The following is a 25,950-nucleotide window of genomic DNA, read 5'->3' on the forward strand; positions in this document are numbered from 1 at the left end:
AGCAGACTTCTCATTTGCACCTGACAAAAGCCGCCACTAGCAGTTAACGAAGCTTTGTGGTTGCTTTTTGTTTGTTGTCTCTGGCAGGAGATTATCATAGCTGTTCAAATTCAGTAATTAGAATGTCGGCCAAAGTGTAACTGTTGCCCAGTGCTCTCTGCATATCAGTTTCTGCACTCAACAGGAAATAAAATGATTGGTGGGAACTGTTGTGGAGTGGTGGGGAAAACAAGTCCAGATCCCCAGAGTAGGACACAGTTGGCAGAGGCCCTTTTTCTAGTTTCAAATGTTTTGAATTGGCTCAAAGGGCATCTTTTGAAAGACTCCACCTGCTATTTCTTTGCGACAGTGTTTGAGGAAGCAACAACTGTTGAACTACTAAAGCCAACACACTCGGAACAATCTTATTTAAGCTCTATGAAGAAGCTTGTCTAGGCTTTATCCTCCTTGTGTGTGGAAACCTGTGGCAAAGTGTCACTCCATGGCTGACAAAAGAGAATAGCAGTGACCACTGGCCGGGACAAGAATTTCATACCAACAATCCTCCCTTTCTCTCATCTCTTTTGGAGTGTAGCGTGAGTGTTCAAAGACGATGATGATGATGATTCACCTTCTTGTTCTGCTCTAGTTGGGATGTGGTAAGCACAGAGAGGCGGCAAATTAAGGACAGACAGGAGTGGTCGTGCAGGCTTTCTCCTTGACTGACCCGATCCATCTGTGTTTAAGTAAGAACACATGCTGAATAACTAACTGGGACCCTTGGAAGCAGAGCCAAGCACTGCTAAGTTTGAATGCTGCAGGGGACTCCTGCTGCACCCCCCCAACATCACGGAACAACACAGAGCCAGAAGGTAAGGAACACTGAGAGAAACCTCCGAGTATAAATTCACGGGGAAGGATTCAAAATGGATAAATGCACAACGTTTTAGTATAAGAGTTATTATCACACTGCCCTTTTGTTTTATTTAATTAATTCAGCCGGAGATTGTGTTCAACTTAGCAGCTATCCTGTTTGGAAAAGGCTATTATTTTTGTTTTGTTTAGACATAAGCAACAGTTGCAATTCACATCTGTCACACCCACGGCGTTTTAGGTCAACGTAGCTGTTTAGAATTTATTTTTAAGAAGTAGAAGTAAGAGTACAGTAGCTCACATCCAATTCAAAGTCTTCATCATTCAGACGATAACACACAACACTTTTATCGAAAATGTTCTTAACAATATATCGTAATGTGAAAACAGCTGTGACAATGCGAAAGGCTTTGCTAGTTTGAATATAAGCCTGTAGTGATGATGCTCGGCTTTAAGAAACTTTGTTTTTGTTTATTCTCACCACTCTAATAGTGTTGTTAGAACACTATTTAGGTAGTTGTTTCTAAAGAGTTTCTAAACACTATCGGCAAATCTCCAAACAGCTAGACAGCCATGCATTTACCTTGGAGAGGATAGAAAGCACATGCAGAACTAAAGGAGAGGGAATATTGTCAAAATATAGCTTTCGGATTGATGGTAGGTGTGTGACTCACATTTGGAAGTCAGGTCCATGTGGTTCTGTATTTAGGAGATGTGAGTACAAGCTGGGTTCTTGTCGGTTTCAGGCATAAGCAATTGTTCTGAATACGAATGAACATTTCTAATTGCAGTCATCAACAAATAATACTTTGTCAAAGTCAACACATTAACATATTATCAATCCTGAGACTTTTGAGAATCCTTTTAACTGTACATCTTTGAGAAAACACATGTTTGCTCACATTACAGAGCAAAAGGCATTAAAAAAGAATGTATGCATACAGACATTTAAACATGCGCATTCTTTAAGCAAACTGATTATTATTGAAATATGTGGTGAGCATTAGTATTCTCCCAAGCACACACCAAGCAAGACATGTAAACCGACAAATCCCTCCGCACATCCTCGTCTCAGGGGGGCTGGACTGGAGTCTAAATAAACATTACAACAGTCTCCATGGGGATTAGCTTAATGTGCAGCGGTGGAGCGCCAGTGATATGTCGTTTTAATTGTCCCCTAAATTAAACACGCAGCGGTTCATTTTCAAATCTCATAAATCTCATAATCCTTTCTCACTCTCCGTTGCGTTTTATCAATCAATGATGAAACCCCCCCTTTAGATAAATCTTCCTGCTCATGGACTTCCAAAAAAACTATTTTCTCCTCCTTGTACACACACTTGACTCGAGCTACTTTGTGTCACAAAGTATATCTGATCACATGTTTCAACTCTCTTGCCATTTTTCATCAGGGGAGGTAATTTATTAGCCAATTAGGAATAATGAAAGCACACAGCTCTGGATTCAGTGATTACTGCCTCGGTGCAATGATGAAATGTATCATTCTCTCTGGGAAGCTGAGAGGATGCGTGTCCTCGCATAAGCAATAGAGAAAATGCTGGAGGCTGGTGAGGGCGAATTGAACCGACAACTATACCCATTAATTCCTTTCCCTCTACCTTTTAGATGTTATAAATATTCAGTCTACATCACCACAAGGGCTTATTACTTCTATTGTGTCCGTGAGGCAGGACGCAGGAGAAGTGATTTAATTGACAGGTTCAGAATTAGATTCGGAAATTAAACTTTTGTAATTAATTTAGCTTTAATTCTATTGTAGGACTGGTAGTTCTGGTTTAAATATGCCCACTGCACACTTAACAATGACATCTGAAGCGCTCAAGGTGCAGATAAAGATAAAGGCCAGACTGAACCTGCTTTGCCTCTACAGATGCCATTATGAAGTCCAACATTTTAAATATATATGTCACCAAGAAACTGCTAACAAGTTGACACTTACCTGCGATAAACTAGTCGACGGACTGTATGATGAACACTTTATAACATTGTTTTCTATACATTTATTTTGTATACAGCTAGATTGCAACAACAAATATGCTTTTTAGGAAAAATAATACTGACTAGGTATTAATTACCACTAAAATATATATTATTTGGACGACAGCATGACACAAATGTTGAAGTTCAGACACTTGCAGCAGATGGTTAAGGTTATACAAATATATTGGTTTGGTTTCATACCATCAGTATGCAGCACTTTATTTGCATCAGCAGTTGAAAACATAAAGTTCTTACCTGATGAATGTTGAAGAGGGACAGGGAAAGGGCAGACATGTAAAAAAAAAAAAAGCAGAGAGAAGAGACAAAATGATTAGTCAAAGGTCAAATTGCGTATATTAAATTAGCCATACGGTTAAACACAGCACCTGTCCTTTAGTATACATGAAGAGCATTTAGTAGGCGGAAACACAGATGCTGAAAGGCCTTGCTTGAGCGCAATGAGCCTTGCCTCCGTCATTAGCCATTACTCCCATTTGTGAGAGGTCGATGAAGCAGCTATACCTGTCCATCACTCTCGCTGTATTACACCACATGTCCTCCAGGAGCAGCCATACCTGACAGAGCTCGTGATTTTATTGTGTATTTATGCTAATAGCTTAACTGACTGGGAGTGCAGAGGTCCAAGGCACGAGCGAGGATTTTCTGTTAATTTTTTGAGATCTTTCATTTGCACTCAAGAAGCCAAACAAAGAGGAAATCACTTCTAATCATCACTGAAAGTACAGCACACTCATGAGATGAGATGCCAAGTCAATAAAAAACGGAAACGTCTCTCAGTGAATCACTCACTTTGTCCCTGCAGTCCAGCTATTTTGCGCTTTAGATTCTTCCGTTTTGTCGTGACAGCTTCTTTGTCACAGAGAGATGATATGACAAGGCACGACTGGGGGGGATACATGCCTAACAATGTGTTTCAAACAAAGGCAAGTGGTAGAGATAGATTTGCAAACGGGGGTATTTCTATATAAAAAAAAAGAAAGGAAGGGGGTGGATTTTCTGGGATAAAATGGTAATATTACATTGTTCTCATTAAACACCTACCCACAATACTTCACAGAGATAAACGAAGGAGTCCAATCAAGGCGTTTCAGCCGGGGGGGGGGGGGTGGGGGTGTGGGAGAAAAACTTTAGATGTAAGACTTTGTAGACCACACAAACCTAGAGAACACACTAAAAGAAAAGGAAATACCAAAGAGCATAATAGGAAATGTGCATACAAAATGACAAAATGACAAAAAAGGCATTAATCAGATGCTAAAAGTTCAATTGATTCAGAAAAATAATGTTGTTAACATTGAGTTTTTGAAGCGAATATAATATATAACTTAATATAACCTTTTTGTTAGAAATGTCAATGATACTTGGAATTGAACACATAAACTCTATTTCTATTACATTTTGGAAAGCAAATACTACATTTTTGATCAATGAAATGTTTGTTGTAGATGTGGCTTGTGAAAGGGATCAGCCAACTATAGGACAAAGTTCAGCTAAAGTTCACCGTCATCTTGCAGTCACCTTCCTCCCGATGGCATAGCCAATGCTGTGTGCGTGCGTGTGAATGTTTTACCCGGCTGTGCCACCAGAGTATGAATGTGTCAGTGAATGCTGAATCGTGAGAGCACTTAAAGTGGTAGCAAAGAATATAAAAGCACAATATTAATGCATTCCATTTGCCATATACCATCTACCTTCCAATCACTCAATTCTTCCTGGTCACATACCCTCTCTAAAACAGCCTTATCTGGTCTGAAATATTTAACAGAACACAGCCACCACTTGACCTCAATTGCTAAAAAGAGAAAAAGTGTAACACTTCTTGACACAAGTTGTTTTCCAAGATGCCAAAGGACAGAAATTATTCATGTTTTATCTTGGACCTCAAAATGTCATCTTACAGACATTGTTTTGCTGCAAAGATGTAATACAAAATGTCACAAATTGATCTTCCAATGGGATGGGTTGACTCAAGAAATGTTACATATACAGTAACTCCAACATAAGAATAACCAAGCTTTGACTTTCCATTGATTTTTTACTTTTCACGAAACCAAAGATTGTTTGTTTAAGAAGCTGGGTAGAGCCTGCAGAACGCATGACATGAATTACAACGTGGTCACGTAAAGCTTACAATGTGTTCATAAACAACCTAGTCTATGGCCTTACCTTGAACTTGCTGTTTTTTGTCGTCTCTCAAGGAAGACATATTTGTTGGCTTTTTTGTGACCTATCTTCTTCACACATAATGTTTGGTGTCTTTCTGTTTGGTGCCGGCCGCTATAGAACCGTCATCAACACTCCAACTCTGTTTACGGTATGGTCTGGGCAACAAGCAGCCTTTTAACACTACAATGTGTACCCAGGGTTGGGAGGGTTACTTTGTAAATGTAATCAGTTACTGATTACTGATTACATGGCTCTGAAAGTAATCCGAATACAGTTACAGTTACGTGTCTTTAAAAAGTAACGTAATCAGATTACTTTTGGATTACTTTCTTTTTCCATCACAGATGGGTATGTTTTGGTGAACAGGAGACACAAAAAGCAAAAGGAAACTGAACGTGTTTTTACCGTTTTAATAGCTTATCAAGAGCACACTGAAACATCATATCTGAAACGATGTAACAACATAATACACTTGTTGGGGATGCAGCTTGGGATGTGAGGAGTGAGGGACACGGCTTAGAACGGTGTTGGCAGGACATGAATTAAACTGTCGAACTCTGACTTCATTTTCAGGACATTTCGGCCAGGGGTGTAGAGCTATATTTGTTTAAGCACCGGATTGGCAAAACAGGAGTGTGTGCACCAGTCTGCCTTGATCTATGTATGAATGTCCGTGACACTCACAGTATCTGCTGCCCACAGCTGTTTTATAGAAGGAACACCTCCTTCACTTCATGACATCTGCAGCGCCAGGAGGCAGCGGGAGGGTTAACTCAGCCTCTGAGAAGACGAGCTCGCACCGCCATCACTGTGTATACCTTCAGAAATAATCATTAGTAAGGCTAAAGAGCGACCGCAGGCTGATGTGTTTTAACCACACACACATATACACACACGCACGCAATTTAAACGCAGACTTTTGTTCCTCCATGTTTCGTTGTTATTGTTTCACTGAGCGAGCGGACCCGCGATTTTTTTTCCAAACGCTTTTTTGGCCCATCTGCGGCGGTAATAGGTTTTGTGCGCTGTGATGATTCGGCTGTACCTTTAGTAATGAATATTACATGTTGAGAGGAAATCTTTCCACCAATAATTCCAATAAGTAATCCAAAATGTATTCACTTCAGGTTTACGAAAGTAACTGTAATCAGATTACTCGTTTTTCAAATGTAACGCGAGCTGAATACAGAACTGTATTCAGCTCGCGTTACATTTGAAAAACGAGTGAGCGGCAACTTCGTAAGGCACTCGTGAGGGCATCTTGTCAAATCGTGTCATCTTCGTGTTATCATCGGGCATTCGCCCTCACTCTGATCGGGGCGAATGCCCGATGGCACCGATGATAACAAGATGCCCTCACGATGGCCTTACGAAGGGCAAAATTGACACACGAATTCAACACGAAAATGAACCTTCTCAAGGTCCTTCGGCAATTTTTTGGCATGCCAAAGATTTTGCCTCCGCTCACGAAGTTGCTGCCGGAGCCTGAGAAACTCCACCGGCGGTCATACGATGGCTTAAGATGCCCTCACGAATGGCCCGATGTTGCTACGATCACAGCCGAATTTCAACATTTCCTTTATCGTGTGTCCATCGGGTTGTTTTATTGTACAACAAAATCATGTAAACATATTATGTAAATAACCCAATTTGTGTTCTGTGAAACTAAAAAGGATATAATATATTATTTTGAAGGAGAGTTGACAGGAAGTTGTTGTTGCTATGGAAACAACATTACGGAGAAAATGTAATATTTTCTACATATAAAGACGGATAAAGTAAAGAACAAAGTCTGAAGATATCAGTACAGTATCATAGTACTGTAACATAATTCTTTTTGGCACTTTCATTGCAGTTGTATGTCTTAAATGTCAGGACGGGTGGCGCAGTGGTCTGTGCATCTGATCATCAGATCAAGGGGTGCTGGGGAACTCCAGTTCGAAACCCGCTCCTGCAGCCACTGCGTCAGGCCGTTGTGTCCTTGGGCAAGACACTTCTCCCGGATTTGCTCCTGTGGGTATTGTCCACAGTACATGTATGATACCAATGTGTACTTGTAAAAGCGCCTCGATGACTTTGAGGCGTGAAGATGGACGGTGTGGCGCAGTGTGCTGTGCAATGGTCATCAGATCAAGGGGTGAAACCCGCCGCTGCTGCGTCTGTAAAGCCGTTGTGTCCTTGGGCAAGACACTTCACCTGAACTTGCTCCTGTGGGTATTGTCCATTACACATATAAAATATGTGTAATGTGTATCTGGAAAAGCGCTATAATAAATGCAAGGAATTATTATTATTAAATGTAATGTAAATGTTGCCTTTGTGTGTGGTTCGGGGCCATCTTCGTGCGAAATTCACAATTCCATATTCGTGTGTCCATCGGGTGTCAATTTCGGGACAGTGTGACAGGAGCTTTAAAGATGACTGCAAGAGCACAGCGCAGAATGCTCAATGAGGTGAAGAAGAGTCCTAGAGTGTCAGCTAGAGACTTAAAGAAATCTCTGGTACATGCTAACATCTCTGTTGACGAATCTACGATACGTAAAACACTGAACAAGAATGGAGTTCATGGGAGGACACCAGGGAGGAAGCCACTGCTGTCCAGAAAAAACATTGCTGCACGTTTGAAGTTTGCAAAAGAGCACCTGGATGTTCCACAGCACGATTGGCAACATGTTCTGTGGACAGATGAAACCAAAGCTGAGTTGTTTGGAAGGAACACACATGTGTGGAGAATCCAAAGGGTTCACATACTTTTTCTTGCAACTGTATTCAGTATCCAAACAAGGCCTGATTTATCCTCTCATATTACCAAAACTTATAAGTCAATATAATGAGATATTAAGTCAATATAATGAGATATTAAGTCAATATAATGAGATAACTAAGTCATTATAATGAGATAACTAAGTCAATATAATGAGATATTAAGTCAATATAATGAGATATTAAGTCAATATAATGAAATATAATGAAATATTAAGTCAATATAATGAGATAACTAAGTCAATATAATGAGATAACTAAGTCAATATAATGAGATATTAAGTCAATATAATCAGATAACTAAGTCAATATAATGAAATATTAAGTCAATATAATGAGATATTAAGTCAATATAATGAAATATTAAGTCAATATAATGAGATAACTAAGTCAATATAATGAGATATTAAGTCAATATAATGACATATTAAGTCAATATAATGACATATTAAGTCAATATAATGAGATAACTAAGTCAATATAATGAGATATTAAGTCAATATAATGAAATATAATGAAATATTAAGTCAATATAATGAGATAACTAAGTCAATATAATGAGATATTAAGTCAATATAACGAGATATTAAGTCAATATAATGAGATATTAAGTCAATATAATGAGATATTAAGTCAATATAATGAGATATTAAGTCAATATAATGAGATAACTAAGTCATTATAATGAGATAACTAAGTCAATATAATGAGATATTAAGTCAATATAATGAAATATAATGAAATATTAAGTCAATATAATGAGATAACTAAGTCAATATAATGAGATATTAAGTCAATATAATCAGATAACTAAGTCAATATAATGAAATATTAAGTCAATATAATGAGATATTAAGTCAATATTAAGTCAATATAATGACATATTAAGTCAATATAATGAGATAACTAAGTCAATATAATGAGATATTAAGTCAATATAATGAAATATAATGAAATATTAAGTCAATATAATGAGATAACTAAGTCAATATAATGAGATATTAAGTCAATATAACGAGATATTAAGTCAATATAATGAAATATTAAGTCAATATAATGAGATATTAAGTCAATATAATGAGATATTAAGTCAATATAATGAGATATTAAGCCAATATAATGAGATATTAAGTCAATATAATGAAATATTAAGTCAATATAATGAGATATTAAGTCAATATAATGAGATATTAAGTCAATATAATGAGATAGCTAAGTCAATATAATGAGATATTAAGTCAATATAATGAGATATTAAGTCAATATAATGATATATTAAGTCAATATAATGAGATATTAAGTCAATATAATGATATATTAAGTCAATATAATGAGATATTAAGTCAATATAATGAGATATTAAGTCAATATAATGATATATTAAGTCAATATAATGAGATATTAAGTCAATATAATGAGATATTAAGCCAATATAATGATATATTAAGTCAATATAATGAGATATTAAGTCAATATAATGATATATTAAGTCAATATAATGAGATATTAAGTCAATATAATGATATATTAAGTCAATATAATGAGATATTAAGTCAATATAATGAGATAGCTAAGTCAATATAATGAGATATTAAGTCAATATAATGAGATATTAAGTCAATATAATGATATATTAAGTCAATATAATGAGATATTAAGTCAATATAATGATATATTAAGTCAATATAATGAGATATTAAGTCAATATAATGAGATATTAAGTCAATATAATGAAATATAATGAAATATTAAGTCAATATAATGAGATAACTAAGTCAATATAATGAGATATTAAGTCAATATAACGAGATATTAAGTCAATATAATGAAATATTAAGTCAATATAATGAGATATTAAGTCAATATAATGAGATATTAAGTCAATATAATGAGATATTAAGCCAATATAATGAGATATTAAGTCAATATAATGAAATATTAAGTCAATATAATGAGATATTAAGTCAATATAATGAGATATTAAGTCAATATAATGAGATAGCTAAGTCAATATAATGAGATATTAAGTCAATATAATGAGATATTAAGTCAATATAATGAGATATTAAGTCAATATAATGAGATATTAAGTCAATATAATGACTTACAGGATTTTCTTTTTCCTGTGGCGCAAACAGGCTTCCATAGAAAATAGAGGGGTACTGAGGCATGTATAATATGTGTACCCAACATCAACTCATTAATCTCTCGCCTGCCAGGCATGAGGGCCAATACATTTCCCTCATACGAGGTATGCTTAAGTGTTTGCAAGGAGTTTCCTGTCAACATATGACATGCTTGTCCATGGACATTCATCAAACACACATGAGGGTTATGTGGTGTGTTTGTATCGGTGTTGTGTGTTTAGGGGGGTTGCAGCAAGAAGGGGAAGAGAGGAGGCTTTACTTTCACTATGGTTCTTCCACTAATGTGTAAACCAAATTGGTAGCTACAAGGGCTATCTTTCACATAGATGAGAATAAAAATTGCCTACAGTGCTCACACCTAGAGTGCCAGCTTGTATAAACACACTGGTCATGCATTTAACACCTGGTAATAAAACACATGTGTCATATTGAGGATAAAGATGAAACCATGATCAGAATGTGTATGTTTAGCTGACTGCCGAAAGTGTGATTGCACTTACATGCAATTACATAATCAGCCTATTGGAAACCCTCCCTGCATACACCGGAGGAATACGGTCATAGAGATAGTCTCATTTTATGTTTGTTCCTGCATTTTTTCCAAAAATGGCCTAACTCCAAAACTTGTAAGTAATGGTGCTTTCATCATATACTCATCAGCCAAAAAGTCTCCTTTACATTTCTGACTATGTCCAACAGAAGAAACGTTTAGAAGAAGTTTTGGAGGGATGGTTTGGTTTCATCTTTACGTAAGACTCTCAGGAATGCAACATTGTCTGACAGGTAATTGTCCAAGTTATCCATGATTTGATAGTTATTTTTGATTAAATAGAACTAGAAACAAATGTATTCTCAAAGCGACATTAAAAGACTGTTCAGATGATCACCCCTCTCCAAACCAGGACAATGGCTATAAGTTGAATAAATCACAGCTTTTATTCTTTCAGCGTGCCCTATGAAACCGCAGCTAATGAAGACATGTTGATTTAACGAGCCGTGCCCTTGTCTCGCATAGAGCTAAAATGAATTTATCAGATTAATGGTCACCTCAGATAGTGCTAATGGCTAATAATTCAGCACATAGCAGTTGACTGCTTTCTCTTATTTGTATCTAATTGCTATTGTTGCTGCATCTGGCTTTGCTTTAAATATCAGGACATCCATCACAGCACAGCTTGTGCAATTACAACAAGCTTTCAAATCAGCAGTTAGACCAAAGTTATGTTATGGAGTTTTTTCATGATCAAAAAGCTATTTATTTTTGATTGTCCTATAAGTGGGAGAATTTCATGCCAAAGGCTCGGGCAAAGCATAAGACCCCATTTTACTGTTGGACGACACTCGCTGCATTGCAAATGTGTTAGTTAACTAATACCGCTTAAGAACAATATTAAAGGGGACCTATCATGCAAAATGCACTTTGTGATGTCTTTTATACATAAATATGTGTCCCCGGTGTGTCAGGGAACTCACGCAGCGTCAGAAAATAAAACCCTCTCTCTTTTCCTCCGTACCCAAATCTTTTAAAAAAACGGGTGTACAACGAGCGGATACAGATTTCCATCCGCTGTGACGATGTCCATCTGCTGTGACGGCAGCGGACCCACAGAAAGTTGCTATCAGAAACAATGCCTGACGTGTTTTGGACGTAATCTCGTCTTTGTTTACATTAGCAAGCCTCGCTAACACTCAGAGCTGTACTGAAGAGCACATGTTTAAAAAGCAGGAAATAAAAAAGGAACTGCAGAAAAGAAAAAGCATTTGAGCTCCATGCTGTTTAAAAAATAATCCTTGACGTGGTTTAAACAGGATGGCGTTTTATCACAACCAAATTTAACTGTATCTCTGGTAGAATTCTTATTAGGCATTAGCTCCGCCTCCTCTTCTTTCTTTTTTTTCAAGCTAAGGACCCAAGATCCACGTTTCTCTAACAGGGCTTCAAAAGAGGGGTTTGAGCACTATGAGGCATGGGCCATGGCTACAATGGGTGATCCAGGGTTGCGTTCCGATAATCCAAAAATCAGCTCCTAAGTTCTAACCCTATCTCCTATTCCTTGACCTCTGAGTGAAACGTCACGGGGTTAAGGGATAGTGGATAGGAGAATTCAAAAGGACTTAGGAGAAGAGACTGCGGTGCTTTAGAGAATCCGAATGCACTTTCACTATCCGACGTGTTTATGATGCGCCAGCGGACGTCATGAATGTGCGTCTGCTGCTGTGGGAAACTATGGAAACTACAGTTTTCTATACAGCGGACTACAACATGGATGTTTAATAAGAACGAGGGACTACTGTGAACTCATCTAGAGACTCTGCACCGTGCTCTGATGCTGCTGCTTTATGCTTTATGAACGGGGACAACAGAGAAACATATTCTTCATGATCAAAGTTGTAATTGAAATAAAAAAGGAAAGTGAAACTTATGCTCGTCACCCTCTCCCTCCGGTCCACATTTATACAAATGATCCCAATGCGTATGATTGTATGAAAATATCTTAAAATAAATACAAATGTATTTATTATAAACGTTAGTCCTTAACATCTATCACTGTGTATATCACCATTCAAACATCTTTTAAAAGTTGAACAAACCCACACAGCTCAGTGAAATGTTGACTTTATTTGACAATTTCAGTAAAAACTAATGTTCATATTTCTCTTTTTGATTATAATACTGATGAACGTTCAAAACAAAGCACTTTGGCAAGTTACCACATACGTTTTAAAATGCTTAATAAGCACCGTACATTTCATGATAGCCTATAACTTCTCCGTCATAATCGTTTGTTTCCGTGAACGACCGACTGTTGTGTGACGCCAAATGCTGCGGCTGCAATGCATTGTGGGGAAGCATTTTCTCCTCTCCTTTCGGTAAGGGAGGTCCAGAGGTTCCTAAGCTAAAGGAGGTTATAAAGGAAGTTCGAAACCTCCTTTCCTTTCATTTAGAGAATTGGAACGGCACTTATCATGGCTGCCACTGACGTACTTCCGGGTCATTTCAATTGGTTAGGAAGGTTCCTAAGCTAAATGGACTATTAGGCGCATTCACACTGCGGTACTTTTCCCACAAAGGTTCATGCGAACTTAGTTCATGCGAACTATTTAGTTGTCATGAACTAAGTACAGATCGCGTTCACACCGGAATAAGTCCCTGGGGGTGGATTAGGCAAATGAAGCCGCTGACGTCACTTCTTCTTCTTCTGCTTTGGGTTTACTGGCAGGCCGCAAACCACTTCACGGCGTATACTGCCGCCCAAAGTCCCCGGCCGGAAGTCCCCGGAGTTGGGGAAGGCTTCAGTAGAAGCTGCTGGGAGTCCCAGCAGCTTCTACTGAAGCCTTCCGAGTAAATCGCCAGAACGCCGACACCTCCTCATCTCCACCGCTCTCATGTTTTATTTTGTGTTGCCATAAGTTAGTCTCTCTGCGTTTCTGCGCTGGGCTAATGCTAATGCTAATAATGCTAATGCGAGGATAATAAAATGGAGGCTTCACAAAACTTTTGGGAGTTTTACGGGGCGTGGTTTGCAATTCGCCCAGCCAATCAGGAATATAGCTCTTTTCTCACAAAAGAGCCGCTCAAAAGTCCCTGCTCTCTAGCAGGGACTTTCGAGCGGGTAAAAAGGTTCGCATGAACTACTTTTAGTACCGGCTCTTTTTGGTGTGAACGCGATCATGAACTAAGTTCGCATGAACCTTTGTGGGAAAAGTACCGCAGTGTGAATGCGCCTATTGGAACGCAACCCAGGGCTCGACATTATAAATGGCCCGCTGGCCCGGAAGCACTATTTAGACCCCCAGGCCAGCATAACGTAGGCTACTTTCCACTTGCCCGCTCGGGCCACTAAAAATATTGCTTTAAAAAAAAAAAAATAGTCCTTTGGTATTGGTGTTTTGACTAGCAATTGTGTTAAATTGTTTCATTTATTAACGCTACAACATAGCGTTTCGTGAGTCGGTTGTCGTTGTTGGGTGAAAAGCAAACAGCTGTTTGCTGCGGAGCGCAGCGCGAGCAGGTCCCGTGAGCGGGAGCGCGCTCCTTCACTACAGAGCATCGCGCCACCTAACCATTCGCCAAAATGTTTTTAATACCAGCGGTAACCGGCCAAATTTTGGGGCGGTGGTGGCGAAGTCGATAGGGACTTGGCTTGGGAACTGGAAGGTCACCAGTTCAAGTCCCCGAAAGACCAAGTGCTACCGAGGTGTCCCTGAGCAAGGCACCGTTCCCCACATTGCTCCCCGGGTGCCGTTCAAAATGGCAGCACACTGCTCCTAACACTAGGATGGGTCAAATGCAGAGAAATAATTGTCCCATGAGGGATTAATAAAAGTTCATCTTAATCTTAATTTTAATAGAATGTCCATAAAGTTCCTCTCACACATCAATCACCATGAACTCCATACCTCCATCTTCCTTCCTGCATCATGCAATGTAAGACATATTACTTTCTGATTGGCTCTGAGCCCTGGTGTTAGGACTGAAAGGAGAGGTGCAGAATCATCTATTAAGATAATGGGCTGCAGTACTTGTTGGTTGATGGGTGTCGGGGCTAATAACAAAGCTGTGTATTCTGCTGTGTGCACTAAAAATGAAGGGAACAGGAATGGGATGGGTACTAAGGTTGGAGGTAGCGGTCCCAAAACAGATTGATCTTGCCTTTTCCAAGCCTCACTTAACCCATGGTTTATTTTCATAGCAAGCTGCAATTGTACTTCATCCTGCAAATGGAGCTCGGCTATCACCACAGTAAGTATAGAGTCTATAGACCCTCGTTTCTAAATAACAGTGCAAAATGGTCTGCCTTGTGTTGCAGGTTGCATTTAGGGGAAATGTATTTCTTTCACTGCTGAAAGATAGTTACAAACAACAACAAGAGTCAGCCCAGGGGGAGAGAAATGTGAAATTGATCAAACATACACTTTTATCAACTGCCTAAACTCGGCTTTTCATTTTCCTCTTTTGCGTCGACTTGCACCCACAGAGAAACAAGGTGCTTTAAGAAACAATTGCCATCAACAAATTGCTGTTGCGTCTTCTTGATTTACATGACAATGAGACAAGCTGATAAAGCGTCCGTAGCCTTTGTTTGAAAAAGAGAAAAGCAAAGAAAATCACAATAATAGAGCTGTGTTCACATGTATTCGAGCTCAGGCTTCTTTCAAATGAAAATGGATTAGAGTGTATTCTAAATGAGTGAGAGTAAGTTCTAAGAGAATTGGAAGAAAGTTACCTTCCATGACCTAGATCAGGGGTACTCAACTAAAATTCAACGAGGTCCAGTTAGAGAAAATCTCCCCATGCAAAGGTCCGGAACATCAAAATGTCTAAGTTGCTTTATGAATTAGTGTGATATATATTGAAGTATTGTAGCTTTATCAACGTCTGCATGTAATCAACAACTGACTGCCAATCAAATAAAGAAAGTACAATTCAAAAACAACAATATTTATTGTCAATTAACATTGAACTATACAGATATACAGTAAATACTGTGGATATGTGTAATGTTCCTCTCGGGCTGCATTTAAAATAAAATAGAGTAAATAAATAAAATAGCTTTTGAAAATATGTGCATCTTAAAAGTGCTTAATTTTAGATAAATAAAATAAAGTGTAGCAGCAGCTTGAGTTTCTCTTTGTTAACCATTTCACATCATGACTTAACAGTTTCAGACGATTATAGAACAATATCAGTCTTTTCACATCATAACAATTCAACAGTTTTAAAGTTTCTCTTTCTTTCCCTCTTATATTGCAGTCCCTCACTCACTTTGTTTAATTCAGTGCGAGAATTGAGCTGGAGTTTGTCCTGCGAGGAGTTTGTCAATCTGGCCTGAAATGGTGTCAGGGCCATTCTCATACACACATGCAGGTGCTCATTGGTTAGCCTCAGTTAGCCTGCCCTGGAACGATATTTAGTTTTCATTTTGATCCTAGTCGACTGATCATATTATGGGCTCTGAGACTAGGGATGCCAGCGATTATTCGATGTTTCGTTACAGTCTCCATAATCGAAAATTATTTTTAAAATTCGATTTTATTTATTATTATTTATGTTTTTATTTTTTTTGCTGGCTTAGTTTCAACCAAAATATAGACTAATGCTAATAATAGCAATATTATTAATAATTGTAATGGCCATTAGTCACACCACCAGTTTGTTTTAATGTAAACTTGGAGGAAGCTGCTGCAGCCTGCTACACACCGACCCCCCCCCCCCCTCTCCGTCACACGTGCGATTGATTTATTGGCGATATACGGAACAGTGAGAACAACTCAACTAAAGATGAACTAAGCGGCACGTTCAAAGAAGAGTTCTTCGTGGAACTAGGGCTGCTCGATATTGAAAAAAACTGACATTGCGATTTTTTCCCCCCTGCGATATATATTGCGTTTTTTTTAACTATATTTAACCGGATGAAGGTATTGTCCTCCTGTGCCGGTACACGGCGGTACATGATGGTACACGACACGCCCACCTGACACGACACTACGGTGGCTGAGAAGGGTCTAGCTGCGGCCGCAGACAGTGGAGGTTGAACCAAGCCCCCAGGAGTGCGCCGGAGTCTTGTGGCCAAACGGCGGTACTACACTTTCTTTGTGGTCTCTAATTCGTTGGATAATTTTTTTTAAACTAAATAAACTACCCAGTATGAACGTTCCCGGGTAGCAGTTCTCTTCCCTTCCTTCAATCAAACCCTTCCCTTCCCCCCATCCTAACCACTCCCTACCTTTTTACCTAATCCTAACCTTCCTCCCTCCTAAACCCCAAAACCTCTCCTACTGTAAGAAATTAAAATCAATGTTTATACTACATGGGCTGTATGATGTAAATCTCGTCAATTCGCTTTTAACGGTGGTGCCTCTCAGCCACCGTAGTGTCGTGTCAGGTGGGCGTGTCATGTACCACCGTGTACCGCCGTGTACTGGCCACGGCCGCAGCTAGACCATATTGCATTTTTTACCAGTGTTTTGATGGTCTGCAAACTAGCGGGGCGGGGCCTGCTGTGATCTGAACAAGAATGATTGTGATTGGTGGTTTGCTGTGCATACATTGCCAACACACTCTCACTCCCTAAGTGTCCAATAGCGACGTTTGGTCAGTGTCCGTGGCGTCCAATTGTGACGCTCCGAGGCTCCTTCAGCGTCATAAAGAGACGCAAATAGCTTTCAACTGATTGCAATGTATTCCCATCTGCGTCGGGATTTGACGCTCATGGAAGCACGGCATTCGTTTGTGTCGGCTGCCCTTAAAGGTAATGTGAGCGTCCATTCCCAGGAGTAAAGGGTGGCAGAAGACACTACACTACCCAGAATCCCCAGCTATCGTTTGGACTACACCATGTGCTCTTGACAAACCCCTTGATAGTCCTCAAGCTCTGTGATTGGAGAGTGTGCTCCGAGGGTTAAGCCGATTCTCGAACAGCACTTGAAATGGGATGGAACCACGGCAGACTGTCCAAAACTGGATTTGAACGGGTCCACCGCGTCCCCCCTCCCCCACCCCGTCCCCAGAACTACACATGCTGGCTATTCTGTTTCGCAACATGTTCTCTATCTATGGCACGTCTCTACTGGGAGTTGTAGTTTTAAAAGACGTTTTCGTATTTCCCATAATAAGAAGTTGCCAGTATTAAACTGTGTACATCCCTGGAGGTTTAGGGGATAGGAAACACTCACATTTAAAACATATAATTAATAAATGGGTGAAAATTGCTTGTGCCCATAATGGGCAGTATTAATATATATACCCACATGCCAGCTAAGGTCAGAAGAGTTTTATTTAACAGCTGGTCTTATGTGTGTGACCCCTGTGATAACATTACATTACATTAATTGATAAGCCTGAAACATGCACTTGTCAAGGTTCAGAGGCACATTGTGCAAATATGGCAGTAGCCATCGATCAGCTTAAGATAAGATATACTTTATTGATCCCAAGTTGGAACATTTGCGTTACATCAGCATGTGTAACAGTTAAATATGCAGTTGTGTTTATTTGAAAATCATTTAGTATAATCACATAAATTCTGTGTTTTATATTCAACAATTCTGTGTTCTTTATTTATTGATTGTTCAATACCTGACAAGGCCGGAGATGAAATATCTACATACATCTATAAGAGTATAATACATTATGTATAATATCAGTTAAAATAAGTGCTTCAACATAGTTAACATTGCTGGAGGTATGCACACATATTGATAAATGTCTTGTAATGCACTATTGAGGAACCTGCAACCCAAGTTTTTCATTCAGTGCAGAACTACACCACAGTTGTGTAGGCCTATAAAGTCAATAAACCTTAGAAAATCTTGAAATCTTGAAAGGGATGTGCAAAATAGTCATTACATACAGTCTTTAATTAACAATTAGTAGAGAATAACGAGTAATGAATATACTTTATAGGGATCGTATTAATATCTAATAATAAAAATATTGAAATTCAATAACATGCTTTAACCACCAGGTGTCCCTTTATATCAACTGTGCACCTTTATGGTGTAAATACAGCCTATCTACCAATTGGATCAAATATAAAAGTGAGCCGAATTAGTGTTGATACTGCAAAGAGACGCATTGTGTGAAAAGAAATGTAAGATGTTGTTTAATGGCTGATATATTTATGATCCACGTCACGTTTTCAGTTCCTCATGTTTGTCTTCTCATCAGGGCTCTATAAATACAGAACTACGGCAGATATGTAATATGTAATGCAGCCGAACCGTGTATTACAATGCCGTTATGTGATTACTTTCAAAGAGAAAAGCAAGCACACTCGGAATAAGGTATTATTATTATTTCGGTCTGTTTCCGGTATTTGTTAATGACGGTGTGCTCTGAGATGTGAGACTGGAATTGCACAGGGGGGAAATAACATAGGCTATCTTTAGATGCGGATTTTGTTAAACTAATATGTTTAGGCTGTGGACCAACACTATACATTGACGCGGAAGGGGGTAGCAATAAAGATAACACCATTAAACAGTTACACAACATAACAGAAATAATATCGATAGCAGCGTCCCTAGCAACCACCTTGGTAACAATGAAAACGTCGCGATTTCCTGAAGTAATCTTCGTAATAACTAGCAAACTAAAGATCATGTACATCCACTGCACACATAATCTGAAATAACAACTCATTTCTCGCATCAAATGACATCAAAACGCATTTTAATGGCCAAACTAACTTTAAAATAGACATTTTACACCTAGAATAAAACGAAGTTCGGCCATGTTTTCTTTTTCTGCAGGGAGACATTTGAAGATCACGTGACATAGACGCCAGCCATCGGAATGAATGGTGAAAAAAACGGGGTTTGTCAAACAGAGCACATGGTGTAGGCCAAACGATAGCTGGGGATTCTGGGTAGTGTAGTGTCTTCTGCCATCCTTTACTCAGAAAACATATTTGTTTGTCCGAATCGAAGGGGAAAAATACAAAAGCATTGTACACAATTTAAACCAATCAATGTTGTGTAATTAACAAGGATAATCTGGTGTTTTTTAGTCGATGAGTAGTGCAGATATCACTGTAAAATCAATCGACAGTAAGAGGAGTACTTACTTCCGGGTGTAAAATTCTCCGTTATCCAATGGGAATGGATGCTCACATTGCCTTTAAGGGCAGCCGGCATAAACGAATGCCGTGCTTCCATGAGCGTCAAATCCCGACGCAGATGGGAATACATTGCAATCAGTTGAAAGCTATTTGCGTCCCTTTATGACGCTGAAGGAGCCTAGGAGCGTCACAATTGGACGCCACGGACACTGACCAAACGTCGCTATTGGACGCTTAGGGAGTGAGAGTGTGTTGGCATTGCCTGCATGTCACTCACTCAAGTACAACTGACATGAGAGCCGCAGAAGTTTTCCTTTTGTAGCAAGCAGCAAAATAATTGTAACATGACGTGTTTGAGTTAATACACTTTAGTACTGAGCCTGTTTTTCAGGTCTCACGCTCGAAAATGACATTCCCAGAACAAATGACCATATCTTCCCTTCTAAAAGGTTTAAATTAATAATCTTTTTTCTCAAAGTAATGATAAACCTGTGAGTTTGATGTAGAAAAGTCAGAATCAATATAGATGTTTTTTATTTTAAAGAAAATTCAGATTGAACATAGTAAAAAACTGTAAATTATAGTGTCCGTCCAAAAATTATTTTGTACTTATAGTGAAAACTACCCTTGGATGATGGGTTAGTAGACTAAAAGCTTTAGGAATCCAAAGTACAACATATACTAAGTACCCTGTATCAAGATTGATGCAAAACAAGTGACATTTGACCTTTTTAGAGAGATTTAGCAAAAACAACCCACTTCTGGGGTCATTTGGGTGGATTTTCCATATCTCTGGCCCCCCTTGGTCGATTTTGACGAATGAAATCTCATTATAACCGCTAGAGCCAATGGAATCGAGGGGAAGTTCTACACACACCAACACATGAACAAATAAGGAGTGAGAGTGACGCGTAGCCAAAACCAGAAGCTGCATACACTCTGGTGGCTACCATTAGCAGCTAACTTTTGTGCTCCGATTTTTACATAAAAATGGAATTATGGATTATAAACAATTGCTTCAAAGCCACAGATACATTATTAACCTATGGATCAACCGATTCAGCTGCGTTTTTTCTCGTTTTAATGCCTTTGATCACGTCTTTGATCAGATTGACAGCTACGGTGAGACGATCTCCAGTAAAAGCTCCGTAAAGGTACGTGTTGTGATGTCTGTGTTTGCTTCCCCTGTCGCGAGATCGGATCGCTTAGTGATGCTACAATACTTAAATAATCTGTGGAATCTCAGCTTTAATCGGATATATTGTATGTGCAGTTTCGATAAGTAATAAGGGTATCTTTATTTTGAATTCTGTGCTAAAGTGCGTTAGAATGTTTAAAAAAAAACGAATAAAACCGCACGTCCCTGCGGTGTGAATATCGCGAATGCGCATATCGCGGTTATCGCGATGACACGATATATTGTTCAGCCCTACGTGGAACTACTTCGAATTGTACGGCCTATTGTTCTAAAGTGCCTGCCATTGCCTTTATTTGAAGATGCGCGATGCACGCACACACATAAAGTAGGCTATTTATAGAATTTATTTCAATGCTGCTATTATTAATACAGGCTACATGATGGTGGTTTATTTTTTGCTATTGCTTTGTACTGTTCTACCTGAAGAGCCCTTTTGTAACATGTACATGTTCCAGTAAAAGAAAACAACGGAATTCCATTTGTCTGTGTTTTTTTTTTCTTTCTCCCGCGGGGGGTGGGGGGTCGGGTGATGGGGGGCGGCGAATAATCAATTAATATTCGCCAGGGCTGTCCGATTTTCGAATTTGATCATGGTCAATTTCTGGCATCCCTATCTGAGACTGCTTATTTTTTGTGACCTCAGTTCTGACTTGAGAGGGAATGTTTGGTCAAACACTTTGTGTTTTGTCTCATAGTGGCGTTTTGGCACTTTTAATGAGCGCCACGGGCTCTGAATGAGACACACTGGCTCTGTGCTCCCAAATGAACATGAATGAGTCCGTCCACTCAGGGTTAACCTCTTAAGCCCTGAGCCTGTTTTTCAGGTTTCAGGCTCGAAAATGCCACTAACACAACAAAGACTATATCTTCACTTCTAAAAGGGTTACATTAATAATATTTTCTCTCAAAGCAAGGTTATATCTGTGAGTTGGATGTAGAAGTGTCAGAATCAATATAGATGTTTTTATTTTAAAGTAAATTCAGATGGAACCTAGTAAAAACATGTAAATTCTAATGTCCGCCTAAAAAACCCATTACTTATAGTGAAAACCACCCTTGAATTAGGGCTGTGCAATTTAATCGATCTTGCGATATATATCGATATTTAGTTTTCCGAGAAAGTTCGATATTTCAGCCGCGGGTATCGATACATTAAGTCTGATAACTGTGTTCGTTATACTCGCGTCCAGGAGAGAAGCTTTAAAAAGGAGACTAATTGAGTCTTTGAGAATGTTCAAATGTATACTTTAATTAATAAAAAGCGCGGTAATGTTACAAGCTGTGTTCTGGCTCTCGTGAGCGAAGGGAAGAGAGCGAGCTCCACCTTTCCAGCTGTTAAATATCCTCTGCTGAATCCTCCCTGTGGGCCGGTTGGCGCTGCTGCCACGTCTCCAATGTTCGTTGTTGGGCATTACAGAGGATTCAGACATTGCACATTAAATATATAACTAAACACGCCTTTTCTCCTCCTTATCTCTTTCATGACTTTTCATTTAATACATTTTAAACGCTGTAATCAATACTCCAAAAATACCTCACGGCTGGTATCTGTTGTGTCCCGTCAATTATGTTAAGTTTTGTCATGTTAGTTTAGTTTATGTTCCACTTCCTGTTTTATGTTGTACTCACCTTGTCTCATTCCAGGTCCCTTTACTTCCTGCTCTGGTTCCTTTTCCCGCCATCATCAGTGTCTGCCCCGCCCCTGATTGTTTCCACCTGTGCCCACTTACCTAATGTATATATTGTCCTGTCTCCCCTTGTTAGTTGTCATGTTCGTCTTGTTCATTGCTCCAAGAAGTAAGATCTAAGCCATTGTTTAATGAAAGCCAGTGTTTTGCCTTTTACCATCCACGAGAGCGCTTTACGTTTTGTCAGTTTGTTCATTCCTCTAAAAGAGTGATTTTGTTTATTTGCAAGTAAAGACTATTTTTTCTTCAAAAACCTTTTTGTCTCTGGGTCGTGCATTTGAGTCCTCCAAGCTATTGAGTCAAGGTTCCTAACAGTATCATTTCCGGTAGTTCCGAATGTTGTCTCATGCTACCCACGTCTGTAAACAAACGTATTCAAATAAACTGTACCTTCATTTAATATGCAGCAATAATAATATCTCGACGTCTATAGTTGTAGTGTTGAAATCAGTAGGTTTCGGTGTGCAACACTCCGTGTCATATCGCTACTAAATTCACCTCTATAGGAAATTGTATATTAGCCACATGCTAAATGCTAACCGGAGATGAAGGATTTTCAGAATAAAAGCTCAACAACTGGTTGTGCACAACAACTTCTGGTTTTTCAGTATAAAAAAGCATTTAAACTGACGGTATGTTTATGGTACTTTATGCCATCAAAACATTGATTTTAATTTCGAACAAGTCCCATTCAAATCCCCCGTGTTCCGCCACCTGCTGCACCTTTTAATTCTCCATTGTCCAGTGTGATACTGCACTTTATGTACTTACATTTCAAAGGCTTGTAAGCTACAGTTTGCACTGTTTCAATAAATGAAACTAATTTTCTCACCACATCTTTTGATTCATTTTGTCCAGCATTTGCAAGCTGGAGACTCTCTGTCAGAGCCATATATTGTATAATTGATGCTTTCAGTTTTCAGTTGAATTAATTAAATCCAAGTCAATGGAACACTCACAAGATGTCACCAAAATCCCACTGTCCCTTTAAAATCTTTCAGAAAATGATATAAGTGTATCGAATTATATCGAATCGTATCGAATCGTATCGTTGGCTGAATATCGTGATATATATCGTATCGTTGGCTGAATATCGTGTATCGTATCGTGAGATTAGTGTATCGCCACAGCCCTACCTTGAATGATGGGTTAGTAGACTAAAAGCTTTAGAAATCCAAACTATAACATATAATAAGTACCCTGTATCAAGATTGATGCAAAACAAGTGAAATTTGACCTTTTTAGAGAGGTTTAGAAAAATAAAGTCCAGGCGGACTCACCTCTGGGTAATTTGGGAACCATCAGTTCCATTTGAACTTTTTCACTGTAAAAATAATTTTATTACTTTGAATTATCACTATAGGTATTCATTCCATCCAAATACAACTGTTGTAAAAAAAATAAAAAAAATAAAAACATACTCTGTTATCCTCTTAGGCCCCACGGATCCGAAATTGCGTCATTTGCAGGAAACAACGTCTAAGGAACCTTAATATTTAATAATCTATGAATATTTTATATCCATATGATGGGAAAAAACGAATTTAACTGATCTTTATCATTTATTTTTCAAAAAAAAACACACAATGCTAACAGTGAGCCTCTGAATTAGCCCCGAGCGAAAAATGCTAACCTATTACTGCACCGAAAAACACTCCTAGCTCCCTTATTACTTATCCTAGCTGCACATCCAACACATTGTTTATGATCGTAAAGACACAGAATCTAACGGTGCCCACCTCAACACTGAAAGATACAAACTTGCGACGTTATCAACAAAAACGTACATCAAAACAAGTGGCGCTAGCGCGCTAGGCTAACATGGCTCACCTTCCTCTTTGTCTGATCTAAACTGGTCTTCAATGGCATTAAAACGATAAAAACGATGATGTAGTTAATCCATAGGTTACTATCCAATGTGGCTGTGTCCCCTTTGAAATGTTCTGATAATCTATAAGCAATAAAACTGCAATTCCGTTATCTGCTGTCCGCTCTGTGCTCCGTGCGCTCTGGGTCCTGCTTCCTTACGTAGTAAACAATAAGTAAGGTCTGCTGCGTAATGTACTTAAGCTGGCTGGCATTCTTTATACTTTACGCAGGACCATATCTCTGGAACCCATTGGTCAATTTGGGTGATTTACACCTTTTTCTTAACCATTACATCCAATAGAATCGATGGGAAGTTCCCAAATCCACGTACACATTACCATTGCGGACGTAATAGAGAAGCAAACTAAACATATCTGAAAGTACAAGCCTGGATGGCAAAACTTTATACCCACTATATTGCCATAAATATGATGATAGATTATCAGTAAAAATGTCTACGTGACACAAAGACATTGGATTAACCTTGAGCGGCGTTTTTATTCCATTGAACACAACTTTTGATCACAAATCAAAAAAGGTAAGACGTAATTATTGTAATATTTTTGAAACCGGATGTTGTTTACTTTCTCTTTGCTGGCTGATAGCTCCAGGAATTTGGGGTCCTACAGTGATAATATTAAATGTGTGGAATCTGTGGAGTCTCAGCTTTAATCGGATATCTTGTTTGTGCAGTTACGATAAGTAATAAGGGCATTTCTACCGTGAGTGCTGTGCAAAAGTCTGTTAGCATTAGTTAGCATTTTTTCGCTCCATGCTAATTCAAAGGCTTGGTATTACTCTTGTGTTTCGTTTAGCTACAAATGGTTCACATTTTCAGTTAGCTGAGTTTCTTACCGTTAAAAGGGTATGGAACATTAATAGTTTCATAAATGTTAAGAAGCCCTGAGACATAGTCTCGTAAAAAAACGGTGGGAGGGGTCCACTGGGGGGACCCTCTGGCTTAAGAGGTTAAAAGCTCTGTTCTCACTGTCCACTTTCCTCTTCTTGGAGAGCACCATGTGTAATTATTTGTCCCTCCCTGTCTGCCACTAACACACCTGTTCACTCTCCTCTCCGCTTCTCTCCCTGTATCACTAATTATTCTCTTCACTTCCTCTCCGCTTCTCTCTGCGCTCTCGTCTCTTCTTCTGTGTTTCTCTCCCTGTATCGCTCTCTCGTCTCTTCTTCTGTGTTTCTCTCCCTGTATCGCTCACTCGTCTCTTCTTCTGTGTTTCTCTCCCTGTATCACTATCTCGTCTCTTCTTCTGTGTTTCTCTCCCTGTATCACTCACTCGTCTCTTTCGCTCCCTGTCGGCGGCGGTTAAAATAGAATCGCCCCGTCAAAATTGAAATGTTAATGTATTGATTATAGGTCTGGGTCCGTATAGGTCGCCGTCGGCGTCTGGGTCCGGGTCGCGGTCCGCCTGTTGCTGACCCCTGACCTAGCCTTTCAAAGTAGTCCTATGTTATTAACAAATTAGAAATGAAAAAGTCATGTCCCTTCACAACTCTTTGAGTCTGCTTATTAAGTCCTGGTTGGTTTCAAACAACTTGCATAAAAGGCTTCACAGGTTTATATATGAGGAGAAAGGTAGAGAATAAATGAGACGGGGAAACATGAACACTGAAGCAGTTGATGAGATCATATTTTCTTGGGCGGTAATGAAACACATTGAAAATAG

At 38.9% G+C, this 25,950-nt stretch overlaps 1 protein-coding gene across 5 annotated transcripts in view; it reads right to left on the minus strand.

Annotated features, from left to right (window-relative positions):
* Positions 1 to 25,950, minus strand: part of sorcs2 (sortilin-related VPS10 domain containing receptor 2) — a 323,412-nt gene that overhangs the window by 104,848 nt on the left and 192,614 nt on the right. The window lies entirely within an intron of this gene.

Source organism: Pseudochaenichthys georgianus, chromosome 18, assembly GCF_902827115.2.
Source record: "Pseudochaenichthys georgianus chromosome 18, fPseGeo1.2, whole genome shotgun sequence".
Classification (NCBI taxonomy): domain Eukaryota; kingdom Metazoa; phylum Chordata; class Actinopteri; order Perciformes; family Channichthyidae; genus Pseudochaenichthys; species Pseudochaenichthys georgianus.